This window comes from Neoarius graeffei, chromosome 2, assembly GCF_027579695.1.
Source record: "Neoarius graeffei isolate fNeoGra1 chromosome 2, fNeoGra1.pri, whole genome shotgun sequence".
Lineage (NCBI taxonomy): Eukaryota > Metazoa > Chordata > Actinopteri > Siluriformes > Ariidae > Neoarius > Neoarius graeffei.
In genome coordinates, this window is record NC_083570.1 from 68,676,097 (window position 1) to 68,694,822 (window position 18,726).

Below are 18,726 nucleotides of genomic sequence, written 5' to 3' on the forward strand. Positions count from 1 at the left end.
TTTTCCGCAAAGGATGTACCCAGCAATCCTATGTGTTTTGGCATCCCCTGTTTAGAAATAAACTAGTACTAAATGAGAACTGTAAAGGGTTTCATAAAGTTGTCCTTACAGGAAACCTTTAGTGCAGTGTAGAACCTCACATTAACTAGGCATACTATGCTAACTTCAAATGCTGTGACATTGTGCATCAGTAAAACTCTGCTAATTTAAGGAAATGAACATGATATCCATCCATTATCCGTAACCGCTTATCCTGTGCAGGGTCGCGGGCAAGCTGGAGCCTATCCCAGCTGACTATGGGTGAGAGGCGGGGTACAGCCTGGACAAGTCACCAGATCATTGCAGGGCTGACACATAGAGACAAACAACCATTCACACTCACATTCACACCTACGGTCAATTTAGGCCAAGTTTACATTAGACCGTATATGTCTCATTTTCTTCGCGGATGCACTGTCCGTTTACATTAAAACACCTGGAAACGCCGGGAAACGGGAATCCGCCAGGGTCCACGTATTCAATCCAGATCGTGTCTGGTCCGGTGCTGTGTAAACATTGAGAATACGCGGATAAGCTGTGCTGAGCTCTAGCTGGCGTCGTCATTGGACAACGTCACTGTGACATCCACCTTCCTGATTCGCTGGTGTTGGTCATGTGACGCGACTGCTGAAAAACGGCGCGGACTTCCGCCTTGCATCACCTTTCATTAAAGAGTATAAAAGTATGAAAATACTGCAAATATTGATGCAAATACTGCCCATTGTGTAGTTATGATTGTCTTTAGGCTTGCCATCCTTCCACTTGCAAGTGGTAAGTGACGCGCATGCCCGATATGCACTGAGATCACACACACAGCGGCTCAGTCCCGAATCACTGCTCGTGCACTTCACTCGCGCGCTCTGTGAGCTGCGCAGGGCCGGAGTGCGCACCCTCCAGAGGGCACTCGCTGTTCAGGGCGGAGTGATTTGGAGCGCAGGATGCCTGCGGAGCTGAGCGTATCCGTGTATTGGCGTTGCTGTGTGCACGCGAATCGTGTATTGGCGTTGCTGTGTGCATGCTAATCGTTTTAAAAACGTTAATCTGATGATCCGCTGATACAGTCTAATGTAAACCCCACCTTAGAGCCACCAATTAGCCTAACCTGCATGTCTTTGGACCGTGTGGGAAACCAGAGCATCTGGAGGAAACCCACACAGACACGGGGAGAACATGCAAACTCCACACAGAAAGGCACCTGTCAGCCACTGGGCTTGAACCCAGAACCTTCTTGCTGTGAGGCAACAGTGCTAACCCCTACACCACCATGCCACCAGAACATGATATATTAAGTGGATAATATGATGAAGGATGAATACAAGGTTTTTTAGCATACAACTACAGAAGACCCACCAGAGTTTCCAGTTTTCCAAAATTATTTGGACTCAATCTTGGATTGGTCTCAACCCTGTTTTACTCCTGGGATCACATTTATCCAGCTGTGTGTAGAACAAGTTCTAAATTGATATTAATAACTGTCGGTATGTACAAGAAAATATTTATCACATGTGGATACACAAAGCTATATGCAATGGAAGTTGATAAATCCCACACACTCTAAATTGCATAAAGCCATATATGGTAAACAACTTCCCTTTACAAAGCCCAGCTCATGACACTGCTTGTTATGAACCATATGGATCATGTCAACATGTCTAAGAAAATGAACTTTACTGTCAATGAAATAAAGATACTGCTCCAAAAAGTAGAGCAAAACAAAAATGGTTTATTTGTTACTTTTCAAAGTGGTATATCTAATAAATAGATACATTTAAAGGTAAACTGCCTTTCAGATTTTTCACATTTAGGTCATAAAAAGAATTTTCCCTGACACCCAATTATTTTTTTAGTGGACTGAAAGATACTGAATTCGAATCACAGACTTCCGATTTTATTACTTTTTTTTCCTAAAAGAACAATTAATGAATTTAGAACCCCATGGCCCTAAATTTTCCACCTTTTTTTCTTGCTTCACTGTGACCTCATTCAAGATACGTGGTGGGCTTTCCCCGTTCACGCATTATGGGACACAAATTTGAAACAGGAGAGAACAATGGCGGAAGCGAGTGTGCAAATGAAATGTGAAAGACCGACTACAGTAGCGGAAAGCAAGAAGATAAGATGTTATGTTGTGAAGGAAAGGAAACGCAGGACCAAACTAATAAATATTGGCAGTCAGCGAGCACCTCGGTGTGATCAGCTGTTTGTTTAGCAACAGAATTATGTAAGTGCATGGTCAAAGGTAAACCTGTAGATGGCAGTAATGCAACACTAGATGCCAGCTGCCATAAAACCCAAAAAATGAAGAAGACCTCAACGCAGGTAAACCTGCGCATGTGCACACGGACTTCCTCTGTCTGCTTGACTGCACGAAGTGAGTGATTTCATGCACATTACTTGCTAGAGAATCCCCTCAAATTAAATAACTTCCCAGCCACAGAATAGCCTTTTTTTAAGATATTACAAAAATAAATATATATCACTATAACCAAATTTCAGAGGGGACTAAATTTCACCGATTTTATGAAATCAAAAGGCCGTCTTGCTTTAAATTATATTTAGAAACGCTGCATAAAAATGGCATGAAGATTCCTCATTTTTGCTGTCTTTTCCACTGCCAGTTTTGGAAGTGTAATGTATTGCATTGTAAGCAATATGTACACAGGTAAAGGTGTTACTGTTTGGCTGGTAGCTGGTTGGGAAATGCCTGTTTCAAATTTCTCTTTGAAATGTGCCGTGGCGAAAAACACTCCTTAAAAACACACGTCTCCCTGTGCAAAGCTGTATGAGTCAAATCTGTACTCTGTTGTGAGCAATGAAATCAGTGCTTACAATCTCAATTATGCTGATATGATTGACATTAAGTGGGATGGAAGCGCCTTATAATCAGTTTACCCACTAGCAGAGGTGGACAGTAACAAAGTACATTTACTTGAGTACTGTACTTAAGTACACTTTTAGAGCACCTTGAAAGACAAATATCGTACTTTTCACTCCACTACATTTCTATCAAGGTCCTCGTTACTCGTTACTATGAAGCAGCTTTGAAAGTGGATGTTTTTTTCTTTTCTTTTCTAAAATGTGATTGTTTTTTCGCAGGTGACACTGAGACAGCCTATCAGTAATCACTAGGGTCACATCTCGTCCATAGACTGTATAAAATCAAGTTCAATGATTTCTCAGCAGCATTATTTGAACACGATCAGTTGATGGCAGAATGGAAAGAGGCAGTTCTTCTGGAGAATGCACACATCCATAGCCATACCTAGAACCCATGTTTCAGTTTTCTGAAAGGATTAAAGATTCGTTTCGTTTTAAATGTTTGCCAAAAATAAACCACATCACGGCCTACAAAAACTCGCCAGCCAACCTGCGGAAGCATCTTGAGGTATATAAACGTTTTATTCTAAAAGAAAGCTTGCAACGAAGTTGTCTGTGCTTTTAGAGCTGGCGATAACGTTGCAATAGCCATGCAGTCTGGTTAGTCAAATGACTTTCTATGGATTTGCCCGCCAAGTTGCCGTAGCCTTATCCACAACTAACGATAACACATAGCTAGATAACTTGGACACTGTTAGTTAGCTTATAAAAATGGAGTTACGCTAACATGAATAACGTTAACTTATCTGAAGTCCTTTCAGAAATATGTTTTAGCATAATCTTGTCAAATCAACAGAATGTAGAAATCTTTCTTTTCTAGTAGCGTTAGCTACCCAATATGATTTCAAGTTTGAAAAAAGTTTGCTAGTATGTCAGGTGGAGCTTCACTGACTAGCTAGTTTAACGTTAAACCACCATGATGGCACAGCATGCGTTCATTTTGTGAATTCACATTTCTGTCTTTGGTAATGACATTAGGTTTTGTACCGTAAGTGTTGTGGCAATAATACAACGATACATTGACAGAAAATGTACTTTTAATACTCAAGTATTTTTAAAAGCAAGTATTTCAGTACTTTAACTTGAGTAAAAATTTGACTGGACAACTTTCACTTGTATCAGAGTAACATTTGACCAGTGGGATCTGTACTTTGACTTAAGTAATGAAGTTGGGTACTTTGTCCACCTCTGCCCACTACTACACTTTTACCACTAAGGATTCTTGCATGGTCAGGAGTGTGCGTAACTACTGTATATACACATTCTTATGCACAAAGAAAACTTGGTAAAGCATATTCTATGCATATACTGTAAATGTGTGTATGCACAAAACTATGCATATGCACAGTTGATAAAATGAGACCCCTGGTTTTGACTTGATTTAACTCATAAGTTTGAACTTCTCTTAAACTCAGCAAAGGTGAGCTTGTCCACAGTCCTACTGTACCCAAGTACGTACCAGGGCATTACAAATTTCATACTCCTTATGGCCAAAATGGTCTTTCACACAACATAAAATGTAAAGCAGGCCTACCAAGAAAAAATAGCCTTAATGTCATCTGTGGAAGATTTATGGCCAAAATGTAGTTCCAATCCCCAGTGGCTAGCCATCCTCCTGACTATTGGAAAGGTTCGCATATGCATCACCTCTTATGATATTTTTATCTATCAAAATACTCTCATTAGGAAATATGGCAACTGGCAGATCAGATCAAACTTTGCAGCAAGAGTCTCAAACAGGATCAGCATATGAACAAAAGAATTTTCAACGTACCTGCTTCTATTCACTGCCTATTTCTCTTGCTACACAGAATATTTTCTTCATGTCATTGCAGAGAATCCAGATTATGCAAGGATCAACAGTGTCTACTATAATCTGGACCTAATTAAAGGCTTGTTTCAGTAAAGCAGTCACTGAGTCCTCTTTATTCATGCTGCAGTGCAGCTGCACTGATAGTGCACCCGATTGTGGTAGTGGAAGCTTTCACCACATCTTCCTTTATCAGCTCGAGTTAATCCGTTGTGCCGAACGTAAGCGTGGGAGGCCCTGATTGCTGAGCAAGTCAATTTCAGCTCTGCATACATTATCAAACTATGAGAAACATGTTGCTTTTTCATTACTGTAGGCATATTGTCAATAGATCTTCTTAGAAATTAATGGGAGAGCTTTCGGGGTTTTTTTTCTGTAATGCTGTCTTTTTTCTACTTCCTTTTTAATCTATTTCCTTTTCTCTGATGTTGACTAAAGAAACACAGGCAGCATATAAAAAGAAAAGGAAGGAATATGAAAGTATAACCCCAAATCACAAAAAGATGGGATGGTATGAAAAAGGCAAATAAAAAAAGAAAACAGTGATTTCTAAACGTACTTGTATTTCATTGCAGACAGTATGAACCCAATATGTTTCATGTTTTGTCAACTTAATTTCATTTGTTAATATACATCCATTCCTGAGTTTCAGTTCTGTAACACATTCCAAAGAAAGTTGGGACAGGGAGAATTTAGGGCTAGTAATGAGGTAAAACAATTAAATGATGTGAGCTGAAACAGGTGATGTCAACAGATCAAGGACGCGTTATCCTAATGGGCTTCATGGTCAGCTGCCCAGGGCCTCGGCCACTAGGGGGCCTCGGAGGTAGCGAGATCGAAAAATATGAAACGATATTTTCAGAAGTTTTGATCATATAACATTTTTGATGCATTTCGCCACCCGTAAGGAAGCCCACCTTGTCCCGTCACATAAATCACCCGTCATTGTCAATATGATCACTGTCCACCATGTCTTCACACGCTACGCCAGCTTGAGTTCAATGATTTAATTAATGACTTCGCTTTCCAGAAAAGTAGGAAAGTGCCCTTGTAAGTTGACCCATGGCTGTCAAACTGAACGCGCAAAGCTGTGTGCCACTGCTGTTTGGGACATTACGTGTGTGAAAGGATGAAATGTTTCACATAGCCTAACATTTTGAGATTTATTTCTGAGAAGCAAGATATTTTTCTTTCTTTGTTATCGCTCTTTGTTTTCACAAGTTAAAAGTCGCCTGGATTCCAAAATGAAAACGAACGGTTATATACCAAATGAATGTTCTTGTTCTGAATACTAAAGAAACTGTTGTAGGCCTAGGTTATGTTCTTGACATGTTGTTCATTGACTCACTCATTCAAAGGCTTCTTGAGGCTAAACTTTAGTTAACCAGACTTGTTAACCGTGATGTCTGATGGAGTTTTTCACCATGCAATTGCCTATTTCACCATTGCTTTTTCTCGATTAAATAGGTGTTGATGGATATAAAGTTTTGTCATTCTGTTTCCACTGACAAAGAACTGGCTCTGGGGCCAGAAAAACCGGTTCCAGGCTAGTACCAACTCTCTGCTGGGCCAGAGGAAAGAACCACTTACGTCGGGGGGAGTTGTTAAGACCAACAACAATAACAAGACCGCGAAAGATCGCCATTTTTAAGCGACGAGAAGCAGCAGCTGTACAAATGCGAAGTCATCCATTATTATTATTATTGTTGTTGCTGCTGCTTCTTCCATGTTGTTTTGCTTCGATATTCGCGCCAAGGTTTATGCAAACGTAGCGACGTAACTGACGTATACAGCGACGTAATGACGTATACAACGACGTAACTGACATATACAGCAACGTAATGACATGTCTTCTCTTAGCACCGCAAGCTATGGAAAGGCAAACTGGTTCTCAGCTGGCTCGCAAGTTGAACGAGTTGTGAACCAGCACCAGCACTGGCCCCGAACCAGCCCTGGAACTGATTTGGTGGAAAAGGGGTATGTGTCTAGTTAGACAGGCACGTCTGAAGGGGTGAATTTGCTGAGCGCAGTTGACAACAGGCGGGGGTGGGGCCTCGGGGGTGTGTCTGTCCAGGGCCTCGGCAAGGGTTAACGCGGCCCTGCAACAGATGATTGTAATCATGATATGATATAGTACACAATTAGTATCCAGGAAAGGCCTAGTCTTTGGGGAGCAAAGATGGGCCGAGGATTTCCAGTTTGTCAACAAATGCATGTGAAAATGATTGAAATGTTTAAAACCAATGTTCTTCAAAGAAAGATGTGAAGGGATTTGGATATTTCACCCTCTACAGTGCATAATATCATCAGTTGATTCAAGGAATCTGGAAGGATTTTGGAGTATAAAGGACAAGGGCACAAGCCTAAGCTGAACACCCATGATTTCCAATCCCTCAGACAGCACTGCATCAAGAACCGTTATGTATCTATAGCTGATATAAGCACATAGGCTTAGGATTACTTTGGCAAACCTTTGTCAAGCACTCACAATATAGAATTACATCCACAAATGCTAGTTAAAACTTTACCGTGCAAAAAGAAAGACAGGACTTCTGTGATGGCAGCATTAATGCGGAAAAGTACATTGAGATTTTGGAGCAACATATGCTGCCTTCAAGATGATGTATTTTCCAGGGATATGTTAACAAGACAATGCAAAACCACATTCTGCTCACAGTACAAATGCATGGCTGCAGAAGAAGAGGGTGTCTGTCCCCTCTGTCCCCAATGGAGAATGTGTGGTGAATTTTGAAACAAAAAATGTGAGAATGACAACCCTGTACTGTTGCACACCTTAAGACATGTTTACAGGATGAATGCAACAAAATAACATCTAAAACACTTCATCACTTGGTGTCTTCAGTCCCTAAACATCTTTTAAGTGTTGTGAGAATGAACGGTAACATTACAAAGTGGTAAATGCTTTACTGTCCCAGCTTTTGTGCTACAAGAATCAATATTGGAAATGTGTTTATTTGGACAAAAAAAAAGCAATACAATTAATGAGGCAAAACATCAAATAATGCGTTGTATTGTTTTGATTACACTACAAGTCAAAGATTATTTATAAATCATTGTTTTCAGTTTTAGTTTCCAATTTCAATATACTGTTCCAATTTTTTCTGATTTGAGGTTGTACTTTGAGGGTACATCACTCTGAAATAGTCTGGCACATTGTCACCACATGAGTTGTTCATGTGGTGTTAATAATGGGTTGTGATGAATGAATATTTCAGTTGCTCAAAGTCATCAAAGGCAGACATATTTACTGACTGAGACAAGTACAGCAGGTGTTTCTTGGTGTTGCTTTAGGAGAAGAGATAGATAAATTCATCAAATTTCATGTACAATTAGGCATACTAACTGCAAAACCGCTCATACCAGTTCATTTTCTATCATGATTGTAATTTGGTGGTGAATATGGACTACTTTTACAGTACATACACAGTTATTAAGAAGAAGAAAAAGAAGCCTTTATTTGTCACATGCACACTCAAGCACAGTGAAATTTGTCCTCTCCATTTAACCCATCTGAAGCAGTGAACACATGCATGCATGCACACACACACGTGAGCAATGAGCGCGCACACACACATACCCAGAACAGTGGGCAGCCATGCTACAGCACCCGGGGAGCAGTTGTATCAAGGGCAGGGCACTTCAGCCTAAGGCTGCCCCATGTAAACCTAACCGCATGTCTTTGGACCGTGGGGGAAACCGGAGCACCTGAAGGAAACTCACACAGACACAAGGAGAACATGCAAACTCCATACAGAAAGGTCCGTCAGCTGCTGGGCTCAAATCCAGAACCTTATTGCTGTGAGGCGATAATGTTAACCACTACACCACCATGCCGCCCAAATAAAAGGCAAATAAAAACGAAAACAGTGATTTCTAAATTTACTTTGACTTGTATTTCATTGCAGACAGTATGAACCCAATATATTTCATATTTTGTCAATTTAATTTGTTAATATACAGTACCTACATGCATTCCTGTGTTTCAGTTCTGTAACACATTCCAAAGAAAGTTGGGACCAGGGCTGGCTCTAGGTCTTTGGCTGCCCTAGGCGAGATTGAGTTTTGGTGCCCCCCCCCAGAAAAAAAACCCTCTAATAACATCTAAATAACACTTTAATCTAATCACTCTATTCCATTACTGTTAAACAATGTACGGTGCATGGACAATAAACAAGAAGTCATTTTTATCTTTTTCATTATTGTTATTATTGTTATCATTATTAACATAAAGTGTTACAAAGTAAAATGACCACACAAATTCAATACATATCTCCATATAATGGGCAAAAACTCTTCCGCACCCTGTTCAAAGTGTAGTGCATGGACAATAAACAAGAAATTATTTTTAGTTTCTTTTTTGCTATTAAAAGTTAAGTCATCTCTGAAGAATTAACAAATTAAATGAATAAAAAATTCTACAATTCTAAATTGTGCAAACTTAAGCACCCTGTTAGGACATCAATGGGCTGTATTTTCAAACAAAAGTGCTATTATGGGTACTTTGTTATTGAAGTCTATTGCTGTTTGCATCTAGTTAGCTAGGCAGACATTGATTCAGGCGTCTAAAATATTAATTTGCCACTAGAATGATTGATATGAGAGATTCGATCAGACTTACCTCTATACTTGGCTCTATTTGTTTCTTCCTGTAGCCTTCGTTTGTGCCCTTGCACACATGAGAGTTTGGATTTCTTCATTTAAGCACTTGTAGTCTGGGCTACTTTTTGCAGTGGATAGCCATTCTCATTCCCCGATGAACACCGCTCCCCCCGGCCCCCTTATAACCTATCATTGTGCATTTTTAGTAGGCATAAGGAAATCACCAACCACTACTGCATAGGCTACACTTGTTTTTCAACCTTTTTGAGCCAGGGCGCACTTTTTTCAATGAAAAAATCTCAAGGCGCATCACCAATAGAAAATGTTGACTGAAACTAAAACGCTGTTGCCAATATTTACAATATACAGTCATTCTATAATTTTCCATGGTACACTTGGTGATCTCTCACGGCACACTAGTGTTCCGCGGTACTAGAGTTCGGCAGCACAGTGGTTGAAAACACTGTACACCACTGATGCACTTGGTAACATCTCCATTCAATAACTCCATCCCTCCTTTTTGGTGGGGTTTTAGTCGCTCTTGGCGCCCCTGGGCACACTTTGCGCTCTCGGCAATTGCCTAGGTCGCCTATAGCAATCGCCGGCTATGATTACATGGCCAAAACAGAGAATAGCCGCGGATGCGCACTTGTGCGCCCGAAGACACATAGACAGGGCGAACCACTGTTAAGCGCTTATTGTTTCATGATTAACAACCACCACCCCACCCCACCCCACCCCACCCCGCTTTTTTTGACAAATCACACCCTGACTACATGCTTTGCTGTACAATTAAATTAGGCTAAGACATTATAACGCTGACTCGTTTTCAGAATAGTGGAAGTCATAATTTTTCTCCCCCCGTTTCTGCGCCCCTGGATGGACGCAGTGCCCTTAGCATTTGCCTATATTGCCTATGCCACGGGCCAGCTCTGGTTGGGACGGGGGAATTTAAGGCTAGTAATGAGGTAAAACAATTAAATACTATTGTGATCTGAAACAGGTGATGTCAACAGATGATAGAAATCATGATTTGATATACAATCAGTATCCAGGAAAGGTTTAGTCTTTGGGGAGCAAAGATGGGCCGAGGATCTCCAGTTTGTCAATAAATGCATGTGAAAATGATTGAATTTTAAAAACAATGTTCTTCAAAGAAAGATATGAAGGGATTTGGATATTTCACCCTCTACAGTGCATAATATCATCAATGGATTCAAGGAATCTGGAGGAATTTTGGTGAGTAAAGGGCAAGGGCGCAAACACCCGTGACCTCCGATCCCTCAGACAGCACTGCATCAAGAACCGTTATTTATCTATAGCTGATATAACCACATGGGCTCAGGATTACTTTGGCAAACCTTTGTCAAGCACTCACACAAGTGCCAGTTAAAACTTTACTGTGCAAAAAGAAAGACAGGACTTCTGTGATGTCAGCATTAATGCGGAAAAGTACACTGAGATTTTGGAGCAACATACTGTACGCTGCCTTCAAGATAATGTATTTTCCAGGGATATGCTAACAAGACAATGGAACAAGACAATGCAAAACCACATTATCACACTATTATAGTGTGAGGTTAGCGGGAAACTTTTGGTACCTGCTTCCTATATTGTTTTCATGGAAGAATGCATTTGTCCTTATGTACCTATTCTGACAGTTTTTAATTCTGCTTTCAAAAGCTCAACACTTCAACTAAAACAGAAAGCACACATTGCAATAAAAAGTGCAATCACTTAATAGAAAGCATTTGCTCTAACTGTCTCAGTGACAGAAGACAACAATGGTTTAGGCAACAGCAATTTTATATCAGAAAAGCATTATTATTTGGGGGCTTTCAAGAATTAATTATTTATATATTTTAATTTGTTTTTATATAAATTAGTTTTTATTATTTTCAAGAAAGTATAAAGTATATGTTGTTTCAGTTAAATATTTTGAGGTCTTTCTAAATCTAGGGTTAAAAAAATAGACATTTCAGCAGACTAACACTTCCCACAACAACAAGAGAGGTATAAAGCAATCCACCTTCATCTAAAATTTATCTGCAACTACTCTCACGAATATCGTCTGATGAATACTTCATGTTATAGCAATTCCAAACCATACCAAATTCCGAGGTTTAGACAAGGAGTCATGATTCTCATTAATGGTGTAAAGAAATATTATTCTTGCTTTTAATTTGATTTAAAACATAATGACCTCTATGCCTCGAAGTTGTGCAATTTTCTGTGCACAGAAAACAAATCTGCAAAACAAATAAACCAAAACAAATGAATCAGCTTTAGCTGCATAGACATAAGCTCCTACCTACCAGTCAATTTTACATATACATGTAAAACATTTACAGCAGACTGTATGCACATGGCATGCCCTAGTTTCACCTTATATACAGCTAATTTGCATGAAACATGCCTTTATGCAAGCATTGTGGCAGTGAGGCAATAAATGGAAAGCATCCAGGAGAAATGCAGTTAACCAAGATCAAAGGAAAGAAGTAAATCAAGCAGAGGAAAAATTAATTGCAGCTGATCTAGAAGTGCCCGTGTCTGTGATTCCTGAAAATATTTTTTTTTCACATCCAAGATAGACCCCAGATCTACTGTGAACATGATCAAGGCAAAATGCTTGCTGAAGATGAATGAATAAAATTAATGAAAATCAACACAGTTTTAATGGAGGAACTGATGATCCAATGCATTTTTTCCATCCTCAGAGCTTTTGCAAACATTTGTTTTTACTTAAATTAATCATATAATGTAGGCATATGTAGACATTTCTAGAAGTGTGCTGTTATTCCCCCTCAAGCTATTTCATGTCAAATTGGGGTAGAAATTTGTTTTCCAACCTCACCTGCAGATAGTAAAGTGAATAATTTTTTTTGTTTGTTTAATTACTTTTTCATATTTGAATAGGTCAGGTCAGAAGCATAATTCATAAATATTCCACCAAAAAATTGTACAAGGTTCGTGCATGCTTAGTTGTGATAATTTATGTTGTTTGATTTTTACTATTACTTATACTACTCTTTTTTATACTTGCTATAAAAAAAATACTGTTTTTGATCATTAAACTGCAAATAAAGCCTTGTTCAGGTTATTAAAATGGTATTCACAAATGTACAAATTTTTGATCATACAGATTAGAGCAAAGATGAAACTGGTAAATAAGGAAACGCTAGAATTTGGATAAACTAATTTAACATTCAGATCTAACTTTATACTACTTTGATAACTGAAGGCCTTTGGATAACTTTGATATCTTTGGAGCCATAATGCTCGCATCCCAATAAAGTAATTTTTGAGATACACAACCCTTAGTAGATATGATGTCTGTGTTGCTCTTCTTATTCAAGTGGTTTTGCTCAAAGACAGCTAAGTGGCAAGCAAATCTGGTAAACACCTTCAGTCAGTGTAATCTGGAGCATATTTACCTATTTACAGTCAACATACCAAACAGGCATTTTACTTTTTTACATATATTGCCACATGCTGATTGATTATCGGAATGACACAGTGGAACACAAATCTGAATGCATTCAAAGGCGATTTAACTGCACATGACACAATTAAAATTAAAATTAAAATAAACCTTCAGGCTTTCACTTCTAATGAACATCTTATGCTGGATTGTGGCATCTTCAGAACATATTTAAAAAAAAAAAAAGCTACTCTTCGTGTTTGAGCCCAGAAGAGGGCCTTACAGTCTTCTATAACTTTAGAGAAGCCCTAATGTTTTCTGAGGACTAACAATGACATTATTGCAATTTTCAGTTCATTTTCTACGAGATTCATTACTTTTGTTGTATTTAAATCTCTGCCAGTGTTGTAGTAATAATCACATTTCATTAGGTTTTGGTTGAGATACATCAATGACTCTCAGCTCAATTACAGCCTCCACATTAACTGGCTTTGGTTTACACTTTGACACATTTACAATGCAAGCAGTTGCCACAAGTATGCTGAGATTGTGTGAAGGTAGGTCAGTGAACTAGCTAGTGACAGTTGTGTGTCCCCATTAAAACAGAAATCTCATTTATAAAAGTGCTGAAATAGCAGAAGCACAAGGAGATTTGGTCATGCATTTACTGTCAGAAGAGAAATAAATGAAGATCATAGGAATGACACATCAACAGTACCATCAGCAGTTTTTACAATCCTACAGTACCAAGCATGATAATAAATAGTGGCTTATTTTAGTGACACTAACTGGAATGAACAATAAGAGAATGAGTAGACTGGGTTGTTTATATTAATGGGATTTAGCAGACACTCTTATCCAGAGCAACATAAACTATACCCAGAACAGCCTGAGGAGCAGTTGGGGATTAGGTGCCTTGCTCAAGGGCACTTCAGCCAGTCCTGCTGGTCCAAGAATCAAACCAGTAACCTTTTGGTCCCAAAGCTGCTCTTCTAACCATTAGGCCATGGCTACCCCATGCTTAGTGATGTTTGTGGCCCACTGGATGGCTAGTATTTCCTAATGGCGACATCAAATTTTCATACTGAATATGCATGTCTGATTATTGTAAGCCTCTTCTTTTTTTAAGGTGGTTGTGCATTAAGGCAGCATAATGTATGATGTCCAGTCTATAATCTGTTTGATTTTAAATTGTCTATTCGGCAGCCTAGAAAGGTCTAGAACTAAAATGCATGGCTCATCACTGTCTAAGCTGTGTAAAGGGGTTAGAGAATATATTCCATCAACAAAAGTAAAACAACACTACCACCACCAACAACAAAACAACGACACAAAATTATATGATCAGGTTTAGCAAAGAAATTCTTAATTTAAATCAGGATAATGTATCAGAAATTGCAATTGCAATAAAGTTTTTTTTTAAATAAGAATATTGATAAGAATATTGTAAGCTAGCCCAGCAATGTCAGCATAATTAAAGTAACTGATTTTCTTTTCAGCATTCAAAATATAGCCACAGGGGGAAAAAAAAGTTTATTGACATACCTGTACTATAACTGTATATCTGTGGCAGCGGGAGTGTGATCGAGCAGCGGTTGTGGGCAGTGAAGAGTCAGGTAGTACCAGCAGGCAACATGTGATGAGTCTCACCTGTGTCTAATCACCAGCAACCTACTAATGTGCAGGGCCGTGTTAACCCTTGCCAAGGCCCTGGGCAGACACCCCCCTGAGGCCCCACCCCCGCCTGCTGTCAACTGCGCTCAGCAAATTCACCCCCTCAGACGTGCCTGTCTAACTAGACACAGAAACTTAAATAATGACAGTGGCACAATTAGAAATACTATTGAACGATAAAACTTTATATCCATCAACACCTATTTAATCGAGAAAAAGCAATGGTGAAATAGGCAATTGCATGGTGAAAAAATCCATCAGACATCACGGTTAACAAGTCTGGTTAACTAAAGTTTAGCCTCAAGAAGCCTTTGAATGAGTGAGTCAATGAACAACATGTCAAGAACATAACCTAGGCCTACAACAGTTTCTTTAGTATTCAGAACAAGAACATTCATTTGGTATATAACCGTTCGTTTTCATTTTGGAATCCAGGCAACTTTTAACTTGTGAAAACAAAGAGCGATAACAAAGAAAGAAAAATATCTTGCTTCTCAGAAATAAATCTCAAAATGTTAGGCTATGTGAAACATTTCATCCTTTCACACACGCAATGTCCCAAACAGCAGTGGCACACAGCTTTGCGCATTCAGTTTGACAGCCATGGGTCAACTTACAAGGGCACTTTCCTACTTTTCTGGAAAGCGAAGTCATTAATTAAATCATTGAACTCAAGCTGACATAGCGTGTGAAGACATGGTGGACAGTGATCATATTGACAATGACGGGTGATTTATGCGACGGGACAAGGTGGGCTTCCTTACGGATGGCGAAATGCATCAAAAATGTTATCAATATGATCAAAACTTCTGAAAATATCGTTTCATATTTTCTGATCTCGCTACCTCCGAGGCCCCCTAGTGGCCGAGGCCCTGGGCAGCTGACCATGAAGCCCATTAGGATAACGCATCCTTGCTAATGTGTGTGTTTTTTGCATGCAGGCAGACAAGCTGGTGAGCAGAGAGAGAGAACCAGCACAGTGCTGTGTGCGTGTGTGTGTGTGTGTGTGCGCGGGCATGTGTGAAGCATTAAGGATAGCTGAAATGCTCATGTTATAATAATAAACTCACCCCAAGTTGTCGCAAGCCTGTCTCCCAGATCCTCATTTTCCCAAGAACCACAAGTGTGTTACACTGGTGCCGAAACCCGGGAATGTGAGGAAGAAGCACTGTCATGGAATCCTCGCCCATTGATGAGATCATCCAGACTCTCAATAGCATCCACTGATGCCAACATAAGGCTCTTGTCAAGCTGTTTATGGAGCAGGAGCAGTGCTTCCAGGATCTCCTCCAAGCACAGGTGGAAGACTAGCAGGTGCTCCAGAGTCTAGTTCAGCTAAAGGGTACTCCAGCAGCAGCCCCAGCAGGTGAAGTGGGCCTGCACATCTCATGCTTGTAAAGATAAGTCCGCATAATGACCCCAAGGCCTGTATTGAGCTTTTTGAGCGTGCTGCAGAGGCCTGCACTTGACCGAATGCGCAGTGGGCAATCTGCCTGTTGCCAATACTGATGGGGAAAGCCCAGCTCATGACCCAACAGCAAGTACCCAGACCTGAAGCAGGCCATTTTACCATGGGTTGGCCACACCCTGGAACAGCACCATTGGCACTTCCACTCGCAGACCTTCCATGAGCTCAGCCACCTGTTTGCCTCTGCCCAACAGCTCAATGATGCCTGTTGAAGGTGGATCCTGGCTGAGGAGAGTGACGCTAATGATGTCATCACCTGTGTGATACTGGAGCAGTTTGTCGCTCGGCTGCCAGAGAGGATGGCAGAATGGGTCCAGTGCCACTGCTTGGTTGTCGCTAGAGAAGGCGATCCAGCTGGCTGAGGACATTTCCAGAAACAGGCAGGCACCCCATCCATCCTTGCTCTCTCTCTCTCTCTCTCTCTCTCTCTCTCTCTCTCTCTTCCTTCCCTTTCTTCTCCCTGACCTGCCCCCATCCTGGCACCATGGAAGCCAGGGCCAATTCCTCCAAAACCAGCTCCCTGGACCCATATTCCTCTCCACCGTTCCTCATCCCCTTCATCTTCCTTTCTAAGGTCTCCAATTACTCCCTTTCTTTCTGCACAGATGGAATCATCCATGCCCACTAGACCTGGGGCAAAGCCAGGGCAGGTGTGTAGGCATGGTGGGAAAGCCAGGCCATTCAAGGATAAGTGTTCCCTTTCAGCAGAAGCTATCCTGAGCCAGATTCCTAATATGCTTCAGGCCTCCTCTGATCAAGCAGGAACATACTGTCTCTCAGTGAAAGTTCTAGGTAAGTACACGTCAGGCCTTGGTGGACTCAGGGTGTAAAGAGAATACAGTTCATCAAAGCCTGATTCAATGTGGGGCATTGGGAAATGGACAGTTGGTGAAGATGAGGTGTGTAGGCAGATATATTCATGAGTATCTGCTGGTGCCCATCACTATTAAATTCAGGGGAGAAAAGCATAGTGTTGAGGCAGTGGTTAGTCCTCACCTCATCCATCCACAAATTCTATGAACAAATTAGCTGAGGTTTCAGACATTGATAACGTGCCTATTTGTGGGTGGATACTGCTGTAGTGAGATTCGGTTGAGATTCCATTGCAGCTTTGGCTGGGGAGGTGGTCCCAGGGTCAATTGCATCAGCCACTCTCTGCTGGGCTTTCCCTTTGGGATTTCAATTGGAGCAGTCATGCAATGAGACCCTGACACATGCTTCTGATCATGTGAGAGTAATTGATGTAAATGGTGGTGGCGGATTACCTCTCCCACCAGGGTGGGAGTCAGCTGCAGGCTGTACAGCTCCCCGGCCTGAGTTGGCCAGTGGGGGTATGTGGCAGTGAGGGCGTGATCAAGCGTTGGCTGTGAATGGCGAGGAGTCAGGTAGAACCAGCAGGTAACAATGATGAGTCTCACCTGTGTCCAATCACCAGCAATCTACTAATGTGTGGGGTTTTTTGTTTGTTTGTTTGTTTGTTTGTTTGTTTGTTTGTTTGTTTGTTTGTTTGCTTGCTTGCAGAGAAGCAGGTGAGCAGAGACAGACAGAACCAGCATAGTGCCATGTGTGTGCATACGTGTTTGAAGCATTAAAGATAGCTGAAAAGCTCATATTTTAATAATATACTCAACCCAAGTTGTCACAAGTCTGTCTCCCAGTTCCTCATTTTTCCAAGATCTATGAGAGTTTCACAATAATCTTGTTAACTTTTGAGGTATATACGTATGCAAAATTGTGCTTCCATTGACCAATACTGTACTTGTAGCTGCTGACATTATGTCCTGCCAATTCAAACTGACAAGAGAAGAGAGTTGCACTTTCCTAACTGTATTTTTCCATTATTAAAAATAGGTTATACTGAATGACATAGGACACTCAAACCAAGGATGAAATAGAGACAACTGATATACAAAACAATAGTACAATAAAACTGCTGGAGAGACCTATTCTAACAAGAACTGTTGAGGTATCTTAATACTTGACACTTAAAATGTGAATGGTGCAAATCTGCTCAGTGCAGCCAGAATTTCTGAATATCATCTGCAGTGTTCAGAGTCCTACCACATAAAAGCAGGTAAGTACATTAACACTCAAAAGTTTGGACACACCTTCTAATTCAATATTTTTTTTTCTTTATTTTCATAAATTAAAAGAGACTTCATGTCTTAAAATAAAGATGGGTTGTCATTTCACTTTACTTAGTTGAGTGATTTTTGACATATACAGTGGTGCTTGAAAGTTTTTGAACCCTTTAGAATTTTCTATATTTCTGCATAAATATGACCGAAAACATCATCAGATTTTCACACAAGTTCTAAAAGTAGATAAAGAGAACCCAGTTAAACAAATGAGACAAAAATATTATACTTGGTCATTTATTTATTGAGGAAAATTATCCAATATTACATATCTGTGAGTGGCAAAAGTATGTGAACCTCTAGGATTAGCAGTTAATTTGAAGGTGAAATTAGAGTCAGGTGTTTTCTATCAATGGGATGACAATCAGGTGTGAGTGGGCACCCTGTTTTATTTAAAGAACAGGGATCGATCAATGTCTGATCTTCACAACACATGTTTGTTGTGCTCAGAAAAAGGAGCTCAGAAAAAGCATTGTTGATGCTCATCAGGCTGGAAAAGGTTACAAAACCATCTCTAAAGAGTTTGGACAGATTGTGCACAAATGGAGAAAATTCAAGACCATTGTTACCCTCCCCAGGAGTGGTCGACCAACAAAGCTCACTCCAAGAGCAAGGCTTGTAATAGTCAGCAAGGTCACAAAGGACCCCAGGGTAACTTCTAAGCAACTGAAGGCCTCTC

General features: G+C 40.3%; 1 protein-coding gene across 2 annotated transcripts in view; it reads right to left on the reverse strand.

The window, feature by feature from the left end:
• Positions 1–18,726, reverse strand: part of grm8b (glutamate receptor, metabotropic 8b) — a 312,271-nt gene that overhangs the window by 190,405 nt on the left and 103,140 nt on the right. Inside the window, exon 1 of one of the 2 annotated variants that reach the window (XM_060914786.1) lies at positions 4,691–4,802. The exons of the other annotated variant lie outside the window; for it this stretch is intronic. The gene's annotated coding sequence lies outside the window, so the exon portion shown is untranslated. Of the gene's footprint in view, positions 1–4,690; positions 4,803–18,726 lie in introns of those variants that run through there. 2 annotated transcript variants of the gene reach the window in all.